At 39.8% G+C, this 21,663-nt stretch overlaps 1 protein-coding gene across 2 annotated transcripts in view; it reads left to right on the top strand.

Moving 5' to 3' along the window:
* The first annotated feature begins 10,113 nt into the window (after positions 1 to 10,113).
* MYT1L (myelin transcription factor 1 like) overlaps positions 10,114 to 21,663 on the top strand; it is a 326,870-nt gene continuing 315,320 nt past the window's right edge. Inside the window, exons 1-2 of one of the 2 annotated variants that reach the window (XM_027640981.1) lie at positions 10,114 to 10,215; positions 19,801 to 19,872. The gene's annotated coding sequence lies outside the window, so the exon portion shown is untranslated. The remainder of the gene's footprint in view (positions 10,216 to 19,800; positions 19,873 to 21,663) is intronic. The other variant, XM_027640983.1, reaches the window with a different exon arrangement.

Genomic DNA, 21,663 nt, shown 5'->3' with positions numbered 1-21,663 from the left:
GTAGAATGGCAAGTTTCTTGTGAAGGATTTTCCAAATGCTCTTCTGAAAGTAAAATTGTGTGATCTGAGTGATGACATCATCTGTTGACTAAAGACAGGAATCAAGATCCCAGTTCCATGTACAGCTTGAAGCAAGCTTTGTATCTTAAAGCTCTCTCTAGAGTGAAAATATTCTTTGAATCCTGATTTCATGTTTGAGTCATTTCATGTAAAGTGAACTGCTTTATCCTTAAGAGCTTCCTGAGCAAAGTGCTCTCAGCCAATAAACATCCCTTCCCACAGAGCAAGGTCTTGTCCAGCAAGGCACTGCTATGTATCCCATTGTTTTATATCGAAGCTTTTCCTAGGTGAGATAGTTGTAAAAAAATAGAATAATACATGCATTTCAGGTTTTTTTCCTTTCTTATAAGGGGTCCCAGATAAATCTGCTTGTGATTCCAAAAAACTCCTACTAGATAGTTTTTTGTGAATGGAGTTTCAGTGAAAAGACTATGATCAGGAAGTGGCATTTACTGGTTGCTGTCAGGACCAGTGCAATTGCACAGCAGATAGCAATCAAATACTGCTGATGTGCTTCAGACTCCTGAAAAATGAAGAGACTAAAGCAGATGGTACAAAGATCTGAGGCCAAATATTAGCATCTGTAAGATCTGCATAGGACTTGCAGGGGGTGGGAGATGGTTGATTCCAAGAGTACATCTTACTCTGTTATCAAGCTGTGAAAACTCAATAAAAATTTTCATAAATAATGTGACCTAAAAAGAGTTACTCTGAGTCATAGTCTGAATGCTAACAGGGTTTTCCATATATTCACTGAAGACTAAGCTTACACTGGAGAGGTCTATGTAACTTATTTCTTCCAGGACAGACAGTCAATGGAGAGAAAAAGGTTCCTTCAGTAAACTAATTCAAAGCACATGAAGTAGGCTGTGAATTGCCCTTCAGAAGAATCATTTGACAATAGAGTCTTAGGAGAAAAGCCTGTCTTAGCTGAAGTTAGCCCTTAAGACTACAGTCCTTAATGCAATAAGGAAATTCTTTACAGCAAAACACTGCGGAAAAACAAAGTGCTAAATCTATTACAGGTATCAAAAGAAAAGAACTTTTCTGACACTGGTTATGTATACTTAATACCTTTTAAAACCTTCTGTGATAAGTTAATTCCACTCGTTTTCAATGTTTCTGTGCTTCTCAAGATGTCCATTTAAAGCTTTATCATACCATGTAGATCCCAGTCTTTGCTCAATGGCTTCTTTGATTCCGTACTTCTTTTCACACGAACACGCTGACTTGCAAGTTCCATAGGTATGTAGTGAATACATGGAAAAGATCTACTGGTTCATACAATATATGTCACCTGATACCCATATTAGCTTTTACACCAGTATGCCATAATCAAGTTTAAAATATAAAATAGCTTGCCCCTACTTGACTTGTTGTTTTTAATTTTAAAATCATGTTACATCTGTAAAGTAACATTAAGTCCTAATTGTGCCAGGGATTATAGAAACACAGTAGAATGTATCTTCCCCAAACTGCTTGAAATATCAGACAATCGAAAGAGGTGAAAAAACAGCAAGAAACTTTACAGCAAGTCCATAAAAGAATCCAAGTGTAAACTTCTCACCAGCTAGTGCACTGTCTTCTGGACCACATGGTTCCTGAAATTTGAGGCAAATGAGGAGGTAAAACATCACCAGTTCCATTATTTTTATTAAACTGATTTATACAGAAGTAACTTTAGGTGAATGTGTGTACTAAAAAGGTTTCTGAATAAGAAAAGGATTATTTTCAATACTCAATAAAGATGCAAGATATTAACAAAAACACCACATCTTCTCTTAACATATGATAAATATATGATCTTTGAATAATGTTATTCTAATAAATCATTACCACGATTGTATTTTGTCCAAAAGAAATCACTATGATCTTATCAATGCAATTAGAATTAAAAACACAGAAAAAAAATCTTTGACTAGAAGGGAAGGACTTTACACATTACTTGTATGTATAAATTTAATTTTCTAATCTCATTCTATCCCATTGTTACTGTAGGAATATTTTCTTTTTTACAGTAAATATTATTCTTTGGGTTTTATCAATATCTAATAGAGATGTTGTGTTTGTTTCTCTGTTTTCTCTCTTGGGAAAAGAAAATGTTATATGTACTAGGTCATTCTACATGACTAGCATTTTTATGGTAGACAGAAAAATGTTAATACGCATTTCTGTTCCATAAGAGAGACATCTGAAGTCTCTAGATGTGAAGTATTGCCTTTTTCCTGTGTAAAGCATGGGAAACTGCAAATTATAAGGTCTTGTATTTAGACGATTCTCCACTTGCTCTTCTCTATAGGTGGCATTGTAAAAATTTTCCTCCTCTTTCCATGGTACAGAAAGTCAGGAAGGAAGACTAAGACAGAAAGTTGGAAATCTACAAAGTTTTAACTCATACAATTTTATAGAAAGAGGGAAGGAGCATAGGAGGTGATTTTCCCTGAAGTGTTAACCTGAAGTGTTACCTGGCCTTCCAGTGTGTACACTCACAACCATGGGTTCATAGGGTCCTGTAATGCACAAGAACACTAAGGTTTTATCCTCTAAAATTCTCTATTACTGATCACCCCAAATACCACAAACATCACCACCAGCCAATACACACATAATTAATAAATGAATATGAATAAATATATATAGACCAAGCTATGTACAAATTACTGTCAGCAATCAATAACACAGTATAAATCAATAGTATGTTATCAATCAGTAATAGCATCAATTAGTATTGCATTACAACCACTAACAGCAACAACCAAATAGTTACACACTACTACAGGTTACTACAACTTATCATTAGTGAAGCTAACATATCAGCACTATAACACCAGATACACTTATGATAGGTTACTTATAAGAATATATATATATAATATCAATAAGAAGCAAATTAGACAGATTTCAGAAGGGGCCACACTATCCAAAAAGAGGTGAGATGGATTCCAGAGGGATCTAGCCACCCCCAAAAGAGGGGAGGACAGAGTGAACCCATAAGGTAACAGTCTCTCTTCAAAACTGATCCACATCATTAAGTCTAGAGTCAGGCAGGTATTCCCAGTGAGAGTCTGAAAGCTGATATAAAGTTCACATGGGTTTCAACTGTGAAGTTCTCAAAGACCAAGAGGAGGCTCCATTTTGAAGAAAAATAGAGTCCTTTCTATAAAACACCTGAGATGGTGTGGGATATCCTACTCTGAGCAACCAATAACCACTTGTAATTTTGATTTTCCGCTTCTAACAGCCAATAAACGACACTATTTTCTGTTCTTTCAGAGCTGTTTTTCCAGGTGTTTTTCCACGTTGTCAGATTATAAATTGACATTAAGGTCGCTTGGTTTTGTGTTTATCCATGGTATCTCTGGTTTCTAGATACCCTGGCTGCACTTGAAAGTGACCAGCTGCACTTTTTAAAGATGGTAGTATTTTTCAGCAGAAAATTTCTTTTGTTCAGTATTATTTGACTTCTTATCTGGCCACCTTTATGGCTGCTCACATCACCAAGGCAATTCAAAGACAGGTGCCAGAGCCAAAAGGGAAATTCAGAAGTAATTTTAAGTGTCCAATAGTCTTTTTCACAGAACATATTTCTTCCTAATAATGAGCTACTGCTTCCCACCTTAAAAAATGAAAATACTATCTGCACTTGGCTGATATGACCACCATCCATTCTTTTGTGGTGAAAAACTACATCAATGCACAGCAGAATGACCAGAGCAGTAAGTCAAGTGTTACCAAGTGAACAGATGGTATAAAACACTGATTATACTGATTTGGGCATGTATAAAAACTGTCAGCACAACACAAATGACCTTTAGTCATCATGCAGCTAAAACTGTCAGGTTCCCTCTTCTTTGAATGCTTTGGTTTCATGCATCCTGCCTAGACATAAAAACCTTTGGGTCTTGCTGCAAGATACAGTTACTCCTTTGCTTTGTCTCCCTCTTAATATTGATTAATATTGTTAATTTACAAGAGCTGACTACTATTCACTGAATATAAGGGCTCAGAAAAGTGGCCAAGGTTCCTTTATTTGATACCTGTTACTCTTTGCAGCTGAAAATCAAAGGAAAACAACAGAAAATGACCACTCATTTAACATATTAAAAGAAAGATACTAATGTTAGAAATACTTGCTAATTTTTAAGAAAGCTACTGACTTCAAGAAGGACTATTTTGTTTTACTCATTGCTTTTGCAGCTGGTATTTTTGACAGTGGTACATGGTGGATAAGTCTAATTTATCTCTAGTTATTGTGATAAAAATTTTGGTTGTTTTCCCCACATAGTGAAAAAACATGGACAAAGCTAAGGTTCAACAAATAAGTCAAAGAGTTCTAGGTGAGTAGAGTTTCATGCTTAAGTGATTCTCACTATATGATACCTGAATTTGGTATCTGATTTGCATTGTCAGTAAGTAAACCCTGGTAAACCTCCAATTATATAAATAGCCAAAGATAGACAAACTGGTATGGTTAAGAGAAAATTATTTATATTGTTTATTTGAGCATCTTGTGGACATGAAACATTCATCATGTCCAGTATACACATATGTACTATTTGAATCACCACAGCATAATATACAAAAAATAGCAAACCACATAAATTTTTAAGTATACTTAAATAACAATATATATGTATTCAAAGTTTCACAGACTAATAAAAATGATTTTATATATTTCTTCACTTATAATCCAAGAATCAGTTTCTCATTGGCCTTTCATGTATACAAATGTAAAAGAAAATATGACACTGAATGTTCTTTACTGTATACAAAAGTGATAGATGGAGTCAAAAAGAGAGCCAACATCTCCCAAATAGAGGTAAACACATTACTTAAGCCATAGTTCTCTCCCCTTCCCTTTCTTCTCAGTGGATGACACATGAGGAATAATGCAGAAAGGCCTCTCATTCCAAGCTACACTCTGTGAGCACCCTTTTAGGATTTTGGTTCATTCATACAAAATTATTTTAGGTGTTTATTATTGTTGTAACCCTTCTTTTCCATCCATAAAATACACAAGAATCTAACTGTCTCCATGTTATAAAACTTTTATGTGATATTAAGTATGACATAATTTAGTGAGAAATTATGACAGGGTTCTGCAGACCAAAGGCCAGAAAGGGCATTTTTTTAGATTTTTTTAAATATTTTTTAATAATCTTTTTAAAATGAATGAGCAACTATTGTAAATTAAAAACTGGTATTTCAGTGCATTACACAAATATAACCATCCATAGTTAAAGATTCCTGCTTCTGAAAATAACAAGATAACTAAAAACAACAAGAAAATTAAAGTTAAATAGGTGAAATCACTGAAATCTGGAATCAATATATATCATGTCCCTAAAGAGAATCCTCTGCAATAAATCTTAAAACAGTGTATTGGGTTTGCATGGCTAGATTTCAGTTGGACGGGCTACAGGGGTGGCTTGTGTGAGAAGCTGCCAGAAGCTTCTCTCATGTCCAACACAGCCAATGACAGCCAGCTCCTTGATGGACCCACCACTGGCCAAGGCTGAGCCCATCAGCGATGGGGGCAGCACCTCAGATAATACAGTTAAGAAGGGAAGAAAAAAACCATGCTGGGGAGGAATAGCAGCCAGAGAGAGGAGCGAGATTCTCTGACAGAATCTGCTTTGCAGACATCAAGATCAGTACAGAAGAGGGAGGTGCTCCAGATGCTGGATCAGAGATTTCCCTGCAGCCCGTGGTGCACAGTATGGTGATGCAATTGTGTCCCTGCAGCCCATGGGGGAACTTGTGACTCTGCAGGGGCTCACAATGGAGCAGCCTGTTCCTGAAGAATGGCACCCCATGGAAGGGACCCACACTGTAGCAGTTTGTGAAGCACAGCAGCCTGTGGGAAGGACTCATGTCAGAGAAGTTTCTGGAGGGCTGCCTCCCATGAGAGGGACTCCACACTAGAGTAGGGAAAGACTGTGAGGAGTCCCCGCATGAGGAGGATGGAGCGGCTAAGACAACATGTGATGAATTGACCACAACCCCTATTCTCCATACCCTGTGCTGCAGGTAAAGAAAATTAGGAGTGAAAGAAGAGAAGGGTGAGGGGAAGGTGTTTTAAAATTTTCCATTATCCTATTCTGATTTGATTGGTGTGTGTAGTGGGTTTCTGTGGCTGGGTTTTGGTAGGGGGGTGCTACAGAGGGAGCTTCTGTTGCAAGCTTACCCTGCCTGGTGGAGCCAATGCCAGCTGGCTCAAGGATGGGCTTCCTGCCGCTGGCCAAGGACGAGTCAATTAGGAATGATAGGAACACCTCCGTGATAACACATTTAAGAACAGAAGGTTGTTGCACAGTAAAAATTCCAGCCAGGGAAGAGTGGAGTGAGAACTTGGGAACAAGGTAGACACCAAGGTCAGTGCAGAAGGAGGGCAAAGAGATGCTCCAGGAGCCAGAGCTGAGGCTCCTGAAGCCCGTGGTGCAGACCATGGTGGAGCAGCTGTGCCCCTGCAGCCCATGGAGGACCATCGAGGTGCAGAGACCCACCTGCAGCCCATGGAGGAGCCCTTGCTGGAGCAGGTGGATACATGAAGGAGGCTGTGACCCTGTGGGAGGCCCAAGACGGAGTAGGGTCCTGCCAGAGACCTGCAGCCCATGGAGAGGGAAGCCCACGCTGGAGCAGGTTTTTCCTGGGTAGGACTTGTGGCCCCTGTGGGGGACCCACAGTGGAGCAGCTCATTCATGAGGGACTGCACCCCACGGAGGAGTGACCCACGGGACAGCAGTTTGTGAAGGGCTGTTGCCAGAGGGATGGATTCATGCTGGAGATGTCCGTGAAGGACTGTCTCCCACAGGAGGGACCCTACAGGAGCAAGGGAAGGACTCCTCACTCTGAGCAGCAGCAGAAACAACTGACCATAAACACCATTCCCCATCCCCCTGCACTGCTGGAGGGGAGCAGGGAGAATACGGAAGGAAGGAGAGGTGGGGGAATGGTATTTTTAAGATTCTTTTACTTCTCACTCTTTTGCTCTGATCCTATTAGTAATAAATTTAAGGCATGTCCCACTTTGAGTCTGTTCTGCCCGTGATGGTAATCAGTAATTGACCTCTCCCAGCTGTTATCTCAACTCATGAATCCTTTGCTGGTTTTTTTGTCTCCTCTGTCCAGTTGCAGAGGCTGTAGTGAGTACCTGGCATCCAGCCAAGTGTGCTGGTTTTTGGGAGGGTAGAGTTAATTTTCTTCATACTAGCTGGTATGGGGCTGTGTTTTGGATTTGTGACCAAAACACTGTTGACAATTCAGGGAGGTTTTTGCTATTGCTGAGTCAAGGGCTTTTCTGCTCCTCCACCAGCGTGTGGGGATGCAGAAGGGGTTGTGAGGGGACGCAGCCAGACAGCTGACCCCAACTGACCCAAGGGATATCTGATACCATATGACATCATGCTCAGCACATAAAGCTGGGGGAAGAAGGAAGAAGAGAGGGGGACATTCAAAGTGATGGCATTTGTCTTCCCGAATCAGTGTTAGGAGTGACGGATCCCTGCTTCCCTTGGGATGGCTGAACACCTCCCTGACCACGAGATGTGATGAGTGAATGAATTCCTTGTTTTGCTTTGCTTGTGCACAACCTTTTGCTTTTCCTATCAAACTGGCTTTATGTCAACTTTATGTCTCACTTTCACCCTACCGATTTTCTCCCCGCATTCCACAGATGGGGAGTGAGCAAGTGACTGTGGGGGGCTTAGCAGCCAGTTGGGGTTAAAACAGAACAACTGGTAATAGATTATACTAGTGTCCCCAAGATGAGTCTATTTTGTCCCTGACAGTAATTGCTGAGTGATCTTCCTGTCCTTATCTTGTTCCCAAGTCTTTTGTTCTATTTTTTCTCTCCTGTCCACTTGAGGAGGGGGACTGAAAGAGCAGCTTTGGTGGGACCCTGGCATCTAGCCAGGATCAACTCACCACAAACAGGAGTGTCTAACTCCTGACTGCTGGAAATACTCACAAATGAGGGGATTAACTAGGGAAAGTGGAAGTCAGAACTAAATTGGATCTGTGACCTGACATCAGGATGGTCGGTGAGCTAAATTAAATGCTAAACTCATCCTGTGCCTGCCAGAAACAGGACTGTAATGGACTTCACAAAGCTTTGAATCAGACCTTTATACTAGAAAATTAAATCTAAGGTACTCTCTAAAATACAGAGCTGCCAATGGATCCCTCTGAATCTTCAGTGTTCTTTAATGAATTAAGATAAATTTTTCTAGGGTGTAAAAGCACTATTCTTGTGAGACCCCCATCTTGAGTACTGCATCCAGCTCTGGGGTCCCTAGCACAGGAAGGACATAGACCTGTTGGAGTGAGTCCACAGGAGATTACCCAGATGATTAGAGGGATGGAGCATCTCTCCTATGAGGAAAGACTGAGAGAATTGGGATTGTTCAGCCTGGAAAAGAGAAGACTTTGAGATGATCGAATTGCAGCCTTCCAGTACCTGAAGGGAGCCCACAAGAAAGATGGAGACTATTTACAAGAGCATGTAATGATAGGAATGTCAAGGAATGTCAAGGGGAAACATCTTTAAACTGAAACAGAGCAGGTTTGGATTAGACACTAGGAAGAAATTCTTTACAGCGAGGGTGGTGAGGCACTGCAACAGGTTGCCTAGAGAAGTTGTGAATGCCCCATCCCTGGAAGTGTTCAAGGCCAGGTTGGATGGAGCTCTGAGCAACCTGGTCTAGTGGAAGATGTCCCTGCCATGGCAAGAGGGGTTGAAATTAGATAAGCCCCCTTCCAACCCAACGCATTCCATGATTCTATGACTCAAATGAAGTACTGTGAAGTGCCTTGTGTTCCCTCTATAGGAGGCAGTGGGATACATGGCATGCTTTTACACCTTAGGGCTTATGGGTGGTGGTGGGGTGTTCAGTATTAGGCTGCAACAAAGTGTTAATGAAGGCCTCTTTAAACTGGGGTCCTAGTAGGAAATGCCTCCTTGCTCTGTTCCAGTGTTGTAAGGAGCTGTGGCCTCCCATATGATATATAAACCAATATCCGAGGTACAGTCACAGCAAACTAAAATACGCACTGAACACCTGCTACTGGCACATGGCATCAGAGACATGAAAAGAGTGCACAACGTCACTGCAGATGCATGAAATATGGCCTTGACTGTGGGAGAACATGAAGATGGAATCACCTGTGAGAGCTGTGCAAGTGCTGTAGACCTGCAACCACCCACATTGCCAGTTGCATGCATTAAAAACCACCATTCAGATTTCCAGGAACTCCTTAGAGATGTCACATGACTCTGACTTTTTAAGTCTTTGTTAATATTTCCCAGTTTTGGCAGACCAGACCTGCCTTCAAGGTCTGTTGGAAGTTCTTACACGCAGCAAGGAGGTGCCAGGGGCAGGAATGGCTGTCCTCTTACCCCAGCAGAGGGGCTGCTGGCTGCTGGTCAGCTCCCCTGTCTGCTCCTGTGCCCTGCGGCCTCTTTCCACGCAGGCGCTGCCTGCACATGGCACTGTGCCTCTGGCCTCCGTCGCCCTCACCACCACGAAAGGCACTATGAGAGGGAGCAGGGCTGGAGCTGAGATGCGAGTTAGGCAGCTGCTTCTCACAGCCCTGCTCAGCTTTCTGCTGTACAGCTGCTCGAGGCCAAGCAGAGTAGAAAGTAAGTTTACTGTTCAAATGGGAAGGACAGGGAGTCCCATGGACAGATGCCTCCTTCCAGAACATTCTTCCTTACCCTCACCACATGGGAGGGTCTATGGGCAGATGGGCCTGTAAACAGTTTTGGGCCCTTTCTGTACAAACTCCAGCTCCTTCTTTCACTTTCTACTGACACTGTTGTAGCAGAGTCTTGGAAAGCAGCTGCCCTGTCCCGCTGCTGCCAGGCAGAGGGGAACCGCACCCGTCTGTGCTGTGGGAACCAGCCTTGCGTGTGCCCTGACATGCTGCAGGTGAGTGCAGGCAGGCTGCACGGTAGGCTCTGTGGATGGGCCCGTACGTAACTCCGGCATCGCTGTTTTCCTGCTGCCCTGGTGACAAGCCCAGCTGGAAAGTTCGCTCCTCGGTGCGGCCGCTCCTTTAAGGGGAGGGCGCAGGGCTGTGGCGCCACAGCCCGCGCGGCAGCGTGAGGAGAGAGGGCGAGAGAGTCCGAGGGCCGAGCTGGGGAGGCATTGCACGGTATTTTCAAACATTTGAAGACTCTCGGGGGAGGAGGAGAAGTAAAGGTGTGGGAGGATTTGTGGAGTCTGTAAATAAATGAGTTAAACTTCAGGCAGTCCAGGAGAAGTTCAGGCGGAAGGTGACAGACCCTCCGAGGGGCCGTGGCGATATTGCCTTAAAATGACAGAATTGTGAGGAGGGAAAGGCAGTGCCTCGGACAAAACCAGCATTTTCAGCCTTTCATGCTCAAAGATGTAGTGAAAACAGTCTCTGCTGAGAAACAGTGTGGTTAATAATAAGTCTTTTGGTTGACTGTACTGTCCCAAAGATGGTCTTGAGAGATTTCTGTCAGCTGCCTTAATTTCGTTCCTCTTTAATAAACGGAACTGCACTGAGGTGGGGGTCAGCTTAAAGCCGGCTTCCTCCATGGGAGCTGAAGGGCTGTGTTTACATGGAACTGTCTTGGAGTGCAATAAATTTTTATTTTTTGTGGTCTGTCTGTGGCTAAAATCATACAAGAAACCTATTGTACTGATATGGGAAAGAGACCAGCTAGGCACCGGTTACAGAAGGAGACTGCATTCCTGTTACCAATCATGTAAGTTAATTGGCAGGTGCTCACCTGTCATTCTAAGGCATCATCTGCCTATTCCTCCCTTTCTTTGTGTCTTCACGTGAAGCAGGTGGTGGCACATAACCTACGGAGACATTCTGTATGGCTTTTCAGAATTCTTTAGATATTTTGTTCCCTAAGTTTTACCTTTTCACAGGGTTTGAATAGGACTTTAAAACCTCATTATTTGTTCTGTAAATAAACTGATCTGAGTGTTTAAAGTAATCCATCAATTCATCGGTGCAGTTAGGCCTTGTAAGGAATGATACCTGCTTGTTACCCCTCTTAATTCAGTTATTGGTGGGTTGCTCTGGGATTCTTTGTTTTTTTCGTCTTTTTGTCAGGACAAGTGATATCTTTAGCTGCTGACTGACATTTTGCAAACCTTTTGGTAGGTATGTCTCAGGGCTCTGTGTAAACATGTGGGGAACCCTGCCCATGTGCAGGTCAGTTTGAACACAGAATTGGCTGTCCGTGAGTCTCAGCTGGGAACGTGTGTTGGGGGTTCCCTGGCCTGCTCCCACAGGCTGACAGTTTTCTGTTGTGCATGTAGGTAAAGCAACATATGGGGTCTTTTTCTGCAGAGTTTTAGTAAAACATTTCTTGGAGCTACATACATGATCATGTTCTTTTTTCTGCTGCAAACTTCCAACAGTGCTTGTATTTAGATGGGAAAAGACGCCATATGTTAGAGATTCTCATTTCTACAGAAACTCCAAAAGCAACATGGTTCCTTACATGGAGAATCTTTTTTCATTCTAGCTGAAAATGGTAATAACTGGAAAAAACCCAGTTCTTTATTTCTTCTGCACACATATGAGTATCCTAGAAGCAGTGATAATTACCCTCATGGCTATTATTCCTTAAGTACTCAGAAACCATAAACGTAAAAGAAAACAAAAAATTCCCACAGTGATTTAAGAATTTTTTTATACTTAACTTTCTTTTATTTCCTGTCTTCCAGTTCTTAAAAACTTAACCTTCTAGTGAGCTTTAATGGCATTGCTGTTTTCCTTAACAGTTATGAGTTGAGGGAGGGGGAGTAAGTAAAGGATGGAGCACAGTTTCAGTGGGAGTTTTGGAAAGGCTTTCAAGTGCCCTTTAGGATGTAGTGAACTGCATGTAGAACTGGTGTTTGAGATCCTGATGCTCAAGCACTGTATGAAAAAGAATTATTTTTGAAATATTTCAATGGAAAATGGGTTTCTTCAAACACATGAGACTTTTCATCCTCTGCTGCATCTAGCTTTTAAAGTAAAGTATCAGGTATTGTGAGATTTTCAGTGTGATTAAAGCTGGCAAAACACATCAGTGTTCTACTTAACATAGCTGCACAGGCTACCTATACCAGTAGAACTGAACTCTACACTTAAAATAAATGCATCTTGGCTTTTACTACAGTGAAACTTGCATGCAGAGATGTTCTCTCCTAAAGTTAAAATATTTTTTTTCGCAGTTTCACTTCTTAATTTGGAATAGTTTCTTAAAAGGCTAGAATAAAAAAAAAAGTTGATATTGTGAACTAAGTGATTCCATACACAAGTTAAAATACAGCTTAAACTACTTCTGTAGAAAGACATTAAATTTCCTTTCAAAAATGGGAATATAATGAAGAAAACCCTGCTGATCTCAAATATGGACTTAATGTGCAATGCACATTTTTATTTAAAAAAAAGTACCTCTGATTTTAGTCTATATTAATAAGTCTAAAGGGAGCCTGCCAAGTGCTGTATTTTTACCACAGTCTTGCCCTCTCAAGGACATAACATCATATGCAGCTGAAGCTGGCTGCCTCAGTGAGTCTAAAGGACATCGTTCAGAACATGAGGAAGGCTCCACCTTAAAGGATGTATCTTGTGGCTTTATTGTTGCCCCTTTCCTGCCATCTAATCTGCTGCTATGGTGCCTCATGTTGTTGCATGACTGCAGTATGTATTTTTCACAGCAGATCAGAAGAAAGCTGAGTCCCGCTAAAAAGTTGCAGTATTTTAAACTCCTGTTAAGACACACAAATCTGGAATTTGCATTCTTCTAGAAAGTGTGAATTTTGCCTGCATTTGCAAAATATATTTGTAAACACATGACACTTTTGAGTAGGCTTGAATTTACTTGTGGAAAATATGGCTATATTTGTGAAACATGTAGCTGTAACAAAATATGTATTGGTTAAAACGCAGCATATTTAAAGGGCTTAATAGATATTTATTGCATAAGCTTATTCCAAGATCACTACTCTCTTGTATGCCTCTATTAAACATGTGTGTTCTGATAGAGAGGTTCAATCCAGAGGGCTTCCAAAATATTTTTACCAAGTGAGAGAAAAATCTTTCTAAGGTACCTCAGGCACAGGTTTGGCACTAAGGCTTTCCTGTGTAGTGAAACCTGACATTTAAAAAAATCCAAAAGTTTTTAAGTGTGGTATTAGAAGAAGGGAAAGGGGTAATGTTTTGCACTTACTCCTTTCCAGTGAAGACTGTCTGTGTTTGGTCTCTGTAACAATCACTGATAATATGGGTAAGGCTTGCAAGCTTTCATGCTTGCTTCCTTTTCAAATCAAAACCTCTCCCACATGGCTAAATTTGTTGTATAGCATCGGAACAAGTGTCTGAGACCAACTGGAAGGAAAGGAGCTGCTAGACTCTTATTCAGTGTGCAATACCAGTGGAGATTTCATTCTCCTGCATGCAGTACCCTCATTTCAGTATCTTATTGGTTTAAAAATAGGATCTCGTGATTTGATCTTTTCTGCATATTTTTATTCCACAAATGAAGACATAATTTTTAGTTCAAGACTGAACCAATACGGAAGTGCATTTCTTTTTGTTGCAGATTAATAATTAATTTGATACATCATATTCACCTTCTCTATATGTCACTTAACCTATCTTTTATGTGCCTCTCTTTCTTTAAAATATGTTTTAAGTCCCTGACCTGCTCCTTTTCTGTATGCATATATAAAATAAAGGCAATGTATCTTTTAATTCAGGATTTATGTACACATGGACTTCCAGTGACATTCAGTAGTCAGCAAAGGTCTCTTAATATCTGAACTCTGGAGTCTTACCTTTGACAACATTTGAACAAACCCCTACCAGGGGACAGGAGCACAGTAGACATTCTCTGCGAAAATTTAAGTAACTAGAAAGAAAATTTCCCCTGTAGAGAAATTACTTTGTAATAGACATGGCCTAAAATGACAAACATATCTCTGCTTAGTGTTGTAGGTATTCTTTTAAAACATTTACCCCCAGAAAGAATGTTTCCAAGCAATAAGTTCCAGACTGCAATTAGAAGTGTTAAGCACAGTCCTACAGGTGATTAACATTATGTAGAGAAAGAATCCTCCATGTGTCACTGAATCACAGAACAGTTGAGATTGGAAGGGAGCTTTTGAGGTCATCTGGTCCAATCCCCCTGCTCAAACAGGGTCATCTAGTGCCAGTTGCCCAGGACCATGCCCACATGGCTTTTGATTGTCTTCCAAGGAGGGAAATTCCACAGTCTCTCTGGGCAACCTGTGCTAGTGCTGGATCACCCCCACAGTAACAAAGTGTTTCTTGATGTTCAGGCAGAGGCTCCTGCTTTTCAAATTGTGCCTGTTGCTTCTGATCCTGTCACTGGGCACCACTGCAGGCTGGCTCTGTCCTCTTTGCAATTCAGGTATTTACATACATTAATGAGATCCTCCTGAGCCTTCCCTTCTCAAGGCTGAACACTCCCAGCTTTCTCAGCCTTTCCTTCAAGGAGAGATATTTTCATCCCTTTGCCATTGTGGCCCTTTGCTGGACCCTCTCCAGTATGTCCATGTCTCCTTGCACTGAGGAGTCCAGAACTGTACCCAGCACTCCAGGAGTGGCCTCACCAGTGCTGAGTAGAGAGGAAGGATTACAGACTTCTGCCTTGCTGCCTGGGATACCACTTTCCTTCTTTGCCCCAACAGCACATTGCTGGCTCATGTTCAACTTGGTGTTCTCCAGGACTGCCCTCAATCCTTTGGTGTTTTGTGGGTTCTGGGGTTTGGTTTTTTTTTTAAGCAAAACCTGGCTTTAAAAAAATGCTATAAACATACAGCCAAAACAGTCAATTTGGTTTGCTTTATCTCATTTTTGAAAGTAACGTGTATTTTCTGTCCTCAGGGGGGATGAAATAGCTGCAGCCATCCAAACAGCAGTGCATGGTTTTTGGTGAAACTATTTTGGAGACTGACTCTGAATCTTTTACTTATTAGTATTAGGAAGCACAGGGAAGAATAGAACATACTGAAGCACGAAGCCTGTCTGTTACACAACACTGACATACATGGAGGTATCGTTAGAAAACGGTGTAAGATATGCACTCCTGCTGTGTGGTTAGATCCATATTTTATAGTTCTAAAATACCAAGATTATTTAGTTCTTAAGCATGGTATGTTTTTACATAGTGTTTTGCATGTGGAAGCTAACAATCCAAATGTCGAATTTCTAGCCATGTTGATTCACAAGATACCTGACCTTGTGACAGCCTCATGTCAGATTTTCATCTGACTGTTGCTTTGGGAGTATGCTAAATTGGGAATCTTGGCTATGAAGGCAAAACCAAAAAATATGTTTTTTAAGGTTTCTAATAACATTATTCTTTCCACTTTTTTAAAATATGAGGTAGTAGAATAAACTGCAAAGTTTTAACATCTTATTGTGAAATATCATGCCATTACTAATAGTTTAGGACTACTAACCTCATGAGCAATGTAAATGCTGAACACACAACATGTTTTCTTATTCTGATGGGATTCTTGAGTTGGTAATTACTCCGATTTTGTTCTGCCTGTCCCCATCCTTAAAGTGGGTATACACAAAAAAAATCTTCAAAACCTATTTCTGATGAAAACCTTTTTTTATAACAAGGTAAGTAATGCAGAGAGAAATGCATCAGCTGGGTGAAACAGAACACAGCACATCTTCCTCTCACCAACTGTGTCTTCACAGGTCAGTCTTTCAGTCTTGGTGTTATCTTGGTGACTTTCAGAGGCTCCCTGAGTTGCAGCAAATTATAGATGATCCTGTCTGATCCCTGGAAAAATATCTTTCTTTTCATCACCTCTGAAGCATGATTGCTTTTGTGCATCTTTCCCCTGCTCTCATATTCTCCTCTACTGTGGACATACTGGTCCTTGCCCCAGCTATGTCAGAAGCATATTTGTACATAGTATTCACAGGTTTTGTTGGGGACTGCAGATGCATTCACTGCAGATGGTTCCATCTTCCAGGAAAAGTAAACAGCTGCTTTTTTCTGAGCTGCTCAGTTGCTGGCTTTGAAAGGAACACATGTATTCAGGACACTGCTAGCTGGCAAATGAAAGCAAATATTTTTTTTCACAGCCCTACACTTGTCTTTTCCTTTGTCCAAGATGTGCATAGATAAATATTATATTGCATATCCTTCTTGATAGCCCACATTAAAGTCTTCTAAACAGTTTGAAAAATTATTTTCTACTCTATTCTCAGTTTTACTTCTGGAACTAGTTTATATAGCACCTACTTAAATTATGTCAAAATGTAATTTTTGCCTTTTTTTGTGGAAGCCAGTAACTCATATATTATGGAAGGATGTAGGACTTGAAATGCTGGAGGTCATTGTGAGAGGGAGAGGCAACAAGAGAAACAGTGGAGTTAAAATGTGAGAGATTGAGATGGGAAGGGAGGAAGTATCATCAGGCCTCTGTGACAGGGTGTGTTTCAGTCTTTGATACTTAATGTGTTATTTGCAGTTCTAACTGTAGAACTGCCTGCATTTGTTCATGAACATCATTTACTCTGACCAAGTTATAAATTGGATTATGGTGTAATTATTTCAAGATAGGATATTTCAGATTTTTATACAGTAGTAAATGGATCTGGGATGAGAAATATCTTCATGTTTTGTGCCCATTTTCCCAATTCTCCAAAGACAGTGCCTCCTCTTTTCTAATGTTTGGGGTTTTTTTGTTTCCTCATTCAGATTGTACCCTATACTGTCTGTATTTCCAGAAATGAAGTTTCTTCTCTTTGAAAGGGACTTCCCACTTGTCCTTCACTTCCACACTTATCCCCATTTAGTCATTTTAAAGAAGGAAAAATGGGAATGACAAAAGAAGATGAATAAAAAATTTTCTCTTTGAATATACTATTAGATTTCTGGACCGTGTCTAGAAAAAAATAAGGAAAAGAAGGAGGAAAAAAAAAGTTCTGCAGCAAACTGCAGGGAAAAAAAAAAGACTTCTTGTTTTATACTGCATTTCCCACTTGCCTTTCTTTTCCTCCCAGCCCCCTGTGAAATCACCCTACTTTGTTACTGTCATTTTTATTATAAACTATGTAAATGAAACTTTTATATTTGGTTTCTGTTTTTCTTAAAAAAGAAATTAGGATATTATTTTAAATGGGTAAGGGCACTCTATACAGACAATTCATCACAGTCAGCTGATTCTTGTGAATGAAATACTAACAGAGCTTTCAGGATAGAACCAAAGTGTTGGTAAAGATTTTATGTGCAGTAGAACTTGGTGAGCTTTAAGAAACACCTGGACATTAATAGGAAATGGAGAAGGAAAAGAGAAAAATGCCAGCAGCTAGAAAATGGAGTAGAAAATGAGCATAGCACTATTGAGAAGCAAACACTGTGTGCTCTGAAGCACTAGACGAAAGAGGGAGGAGCCATCAGGATGTGTGTGAGGAGGGCAGAGGAAAAGAAAAACAAGAAAGAGGTTTGAAAGGAGAAAAGTAGATGAACATTGTTTTTTTCCCCTGTCTTATGTTGTGCTGGTTTTTGTATGGTTTATTATTTCTTCTGTTGTTTTGTTGTTTTTTTTCTTTTTCCCATAGAGGGCTAGCTAGCACAAATTTTGTTGGTTTTCAGAACTGACTGTGTACAAGCTATAACTTATCTAGCCAGTGAGGAGTTTGACTGCTTATGAATAGCTGCTTAGTGAAAACCAGGAAAATTGAACATTGATGTCAAAGTAGCTTCTCTGTAACAACAATGCTAACAATATACATATTTTCAGTTTGGATTCTTTCATAGGATCACAGAATATCCTGAGTTGGAAGGGGGATCCACTAGGATCATTGAGATTCAACCCCTCGTCCTGCACAAGACCATTCCCAAGAGTCACATCATGTGCCTGAAACTGTTGTCCAAATGCTTCTCAGACTCTGTGAGGCTTGGTTCTGTGACCACTGCCTTGGGGAGCCTGTTCCCCTGTCCAACCACCCTCTGGGTGAAGAACCTTTTCCTAATATCTAACCTAAACCTTCCCTGGCACAGCTCCATACCATTCCCTGGACTCCTGTCACTGGTCACTCTGTGGCTGTCTATTTTATTCTACATACTACTTGACCAATTAAATAGTTTTGTAATAGCTCTCTTAGAAATAGAATAGTTGCATCCCATCCTGCTTTACATCCTGCTTATCTTCCTTGTGGCTGACTTCCCCCTCAATAACACTTCACTTTCTGTAAAAATAGAGATTAAAGTCCTACTGATAATTTTATTTTAGACTATGTCACAGTTCAGGTGCATGGAGTAACAAATACGTTTCATATGCCAGACATTACAATGCATCCTCCAAATACTGGTTTACAGGAGGATTATATGGTTGAAGGTACAGTCTTCCCAACAGAAACTTCTTTCCTCATCTGCGTTTTCTCAGTGTTGGATATGCCATGTAGACCGTGCTTTATAAACAAGCAGGTTTCAAGGCTGTTGACATCTGTTTTCCTCATGGATTTTCTGTATTGGATAATTGGTATTTCACTTGGCTCTAAGATTATTTTTTTTTAACTTGAAGGTAATGAGTTTACTTAGTAGAGACTGTAAAAACTCAGAACTGATTTCTACCAATTCCCCAAACTTTTCTGACTTTTCCTAACAAAGGTACAATTGCTTTGCTCTTGTCTACGCTTTTTTTATGTACAAGGCCATTACTTGCAAACAAACCATGACAGAATGTAGCAATGGGATAAAGTGGAATATTTTCATAGCTGGTTTGACTCTGTACTATAATATGAGGTGACTTGCATCTGCTGAGTAGTTATTTGTTGACTGACATGTTTTCAGTGTGCAGTGGGATTGGCTCAGAGTATGGCTGTGCAGAAGCCAATGGACAATGCATATCTGTTATTCTGTAAATAGGACACTGCTGAAACTAATAGCTGTGTGTATCTAATATCCATGAGCCTGACTGGTGTGTTCCTGCCTGCATGATCACATGCTACAAGATATGTAGCATACACTGAAGGTAAAAAAGAAATACAGGCTCTGTTTAACCCATGAAAAAAATTGAAATGTTTAGATAGAACAGCCTTGCTGCCACCCCACCCCCAGTCAGCTTCATTGAAAGACCTGTGTGTTTTTTTCCTGTATGTACTGTTTTGCAAAAATTATTTGTGTAAAGTGGATTTTCAAGAAAACAATAGAAATTATTTTTATTAAAAAAGAATACTCTTAATTCTCCAGAATTGAAACAACTAGCAAACGTTTGCTTGAATAGTTTGTGCATTTGTTAGTCTACCCACAGGTAGAATTCTGAAGTTTTGTACCAAAACAGAGAATAGCTTAAAATTGAAAATAGGTGAACATCCCAACTACTGTCAACTTCCTTATGCATTTTATAAAGTTAACATTCAATTGCACTTGGAAGTTACTAGAGACTATGCATGACACTTTGTGTTCTAAGAATAATCTTTAAAGGAAAGGCTGGTAGAGGGTTTGCTTCAAAGTTTATTGTAGTTGCGTTTTTCTAACTGTACATTGTTGATTTGAATTGCATTTGTCTTGAAACTTATGAGAGATTGCCACTGAGTTGTGAAGAACTGCAGGTAAAGAATACTTCTTTAATATGAGGCTATATACCTCTTTATTTCCAAAATATGTACATTTGAAAAACAGATAAACTCAGTTGACTCTGTAAATTGCCTTGTAGCTTTAGCAAATAATTTATTTTGTTGCTTTTTTTATTTTCATTCTTTTTGTAGACTCGTGTATGATGCACAGACTTTGGACAGGACATATCTAGAAAACAAAAAGCAGTTGAATACAATGTAGAGGTATGCTAATCTCTCCAGTGCTTTTGAAAATTCATTCCTACTCCTTCAAGTGAGCTGAGAAAATGCTGAATTGTCATCTTGATTCATTGTGGGATTTCTGCTGATATGATTGCTTCTAATCATTGTATAACCTTTCTTTAGCAGAAAAATGAGAGCTCTTGTACAGATGGACTTTGCTAAAGATGAAGTGATAAGGAACATGAGAGGACTTTTTTTCCTAACTTGTTAGTGCATCTTCTGTTTGGGTTCCCTCTGAGTTCAGCTCTTTTATCTGTTTTTCAGTTCAGTCACAAAAGAGTCCTTATTTGAAATATTCCTCTTTTGTTTAAGAGAAATAGCATCCTATAACCTATTGACAATTGTAATTAATTTCAAAGAAAATCCTCTTTCTTATATATGTAAGGGAGTAATAATTTTAGCATACTCTCCATTTTAATGCACAGAACTTTCTTTTCTATTGATGCACAGAACTTCCTCTTCTATTTAGTGTACTCATGCATCCGTCCCCTTTCCATGTGTTGTATGTTCTTTCATTTCATGCCTCTCTTATATCAGATCAACTTTCATCCATTTTCCTTTCTCCCTGTGCTCAGCAACATACATATGCATGCTTTTCTTTTAACCCAGTTTGAGCCACATGCTGTGCACCTGTCTCAGAGAGAATATGCCTCCTGAGCCTGTTTTGTACAAGACAGGTGCAGGAATAGTAAGCAATATATTTATATAATAAAAGGAGTGGGATTTAACTGTAAGGACATTACACAGGATATTCATATAATAGTATGTTTGCTTGACCTTATTCATTGCTGAACAAACACATCCGATTTTGCTATACTTCTACAGTAAACTCAAAATGGTATTAGTGATGTTAAGCTGCTTCTGCTTTTGTTCATCTGCATCATCAGCTTCTTACAAACTTCTGACCTGGTGACAGTCTAGGGCTCACCAGCTTCAGAGAAAACATGTCCTATTTTGAGCTATAAATAACTGATTACTTTTTTCCTTAAGGATTTAAGAAATTTAGGGAATGCAGAAATCCAGTTTGGATGTTAACTCATTTCTGTGTACTTTCAAAATTCAAGAAAGGGGTATACCCTGGTTTTCCTTTTACAATGCCCCTACAGTGGTAGGCTGAGAACACTGTAACAACAAAAAGCACCATTTTCTTAGCACCTCTGTCACTGTCAATACTTGTTAATTAATCTGTGTGAATGACACTAGTAAAGAATTTTTGTGTACCATTTTACAGATAATGAAGCAGAGCTTAGAAATAAACTCCTTATTCACAGTCATAAAAACTTAATTCTGGAGAGAGGGTTATAACCTTATCTGTTCACTTTGAATTTGTACCTGGACTCGGGAAAATTTTGTTTGTCTTTCATTGGAAAATTTACCATCTTAAAATTTTTTAGGATTTTTTTTTCCCTAGCTGTTTAACGAGTTACTGAAACTAAACCACCATGGTTTCATTACACCGTCTGAAAAATGGTGTAAGCTTCTTGTTTATTATTTTTACCTTAATTTTTTTGAAGTGGGGAACAGTGCAGTGTGAAATAAGTTTTAATTGCTTCAGCTTTGCTGAAAACACTTAAATATTCTTCTGGTACAGCAAATTCATGATCAAATTAATGTGGGTTTTGTTTAATATGTAATTATATAGCTATGCTGGATACTTGAGTTAATTACAGAAAATACATGAATTAAGAAATTGATGAAAATTGCAAATAGTGAAAATACTTCAGAAGCATAAGAAGGTGAAGAAATGACGACGGCTTGATACAGATCATTTGC

The sequence above is a fragment of the Corapipo altera genome, unplaced genomic scaffold, assembly GCF_003945725.1.
Source record: "Corapipo altera isolate COAL_440 unplaced genomic scaffold, ASM394572v1 46, whole genome shotgun sequence".
NCBI lineage: Eukaryota > Metazoa > Chordata > Aves > Passeriformes > Pipridae > Corapipo > Corapipo altera.
This window is presented reverse-complemented; position numbering and strand designations above follow the sequence as displayed.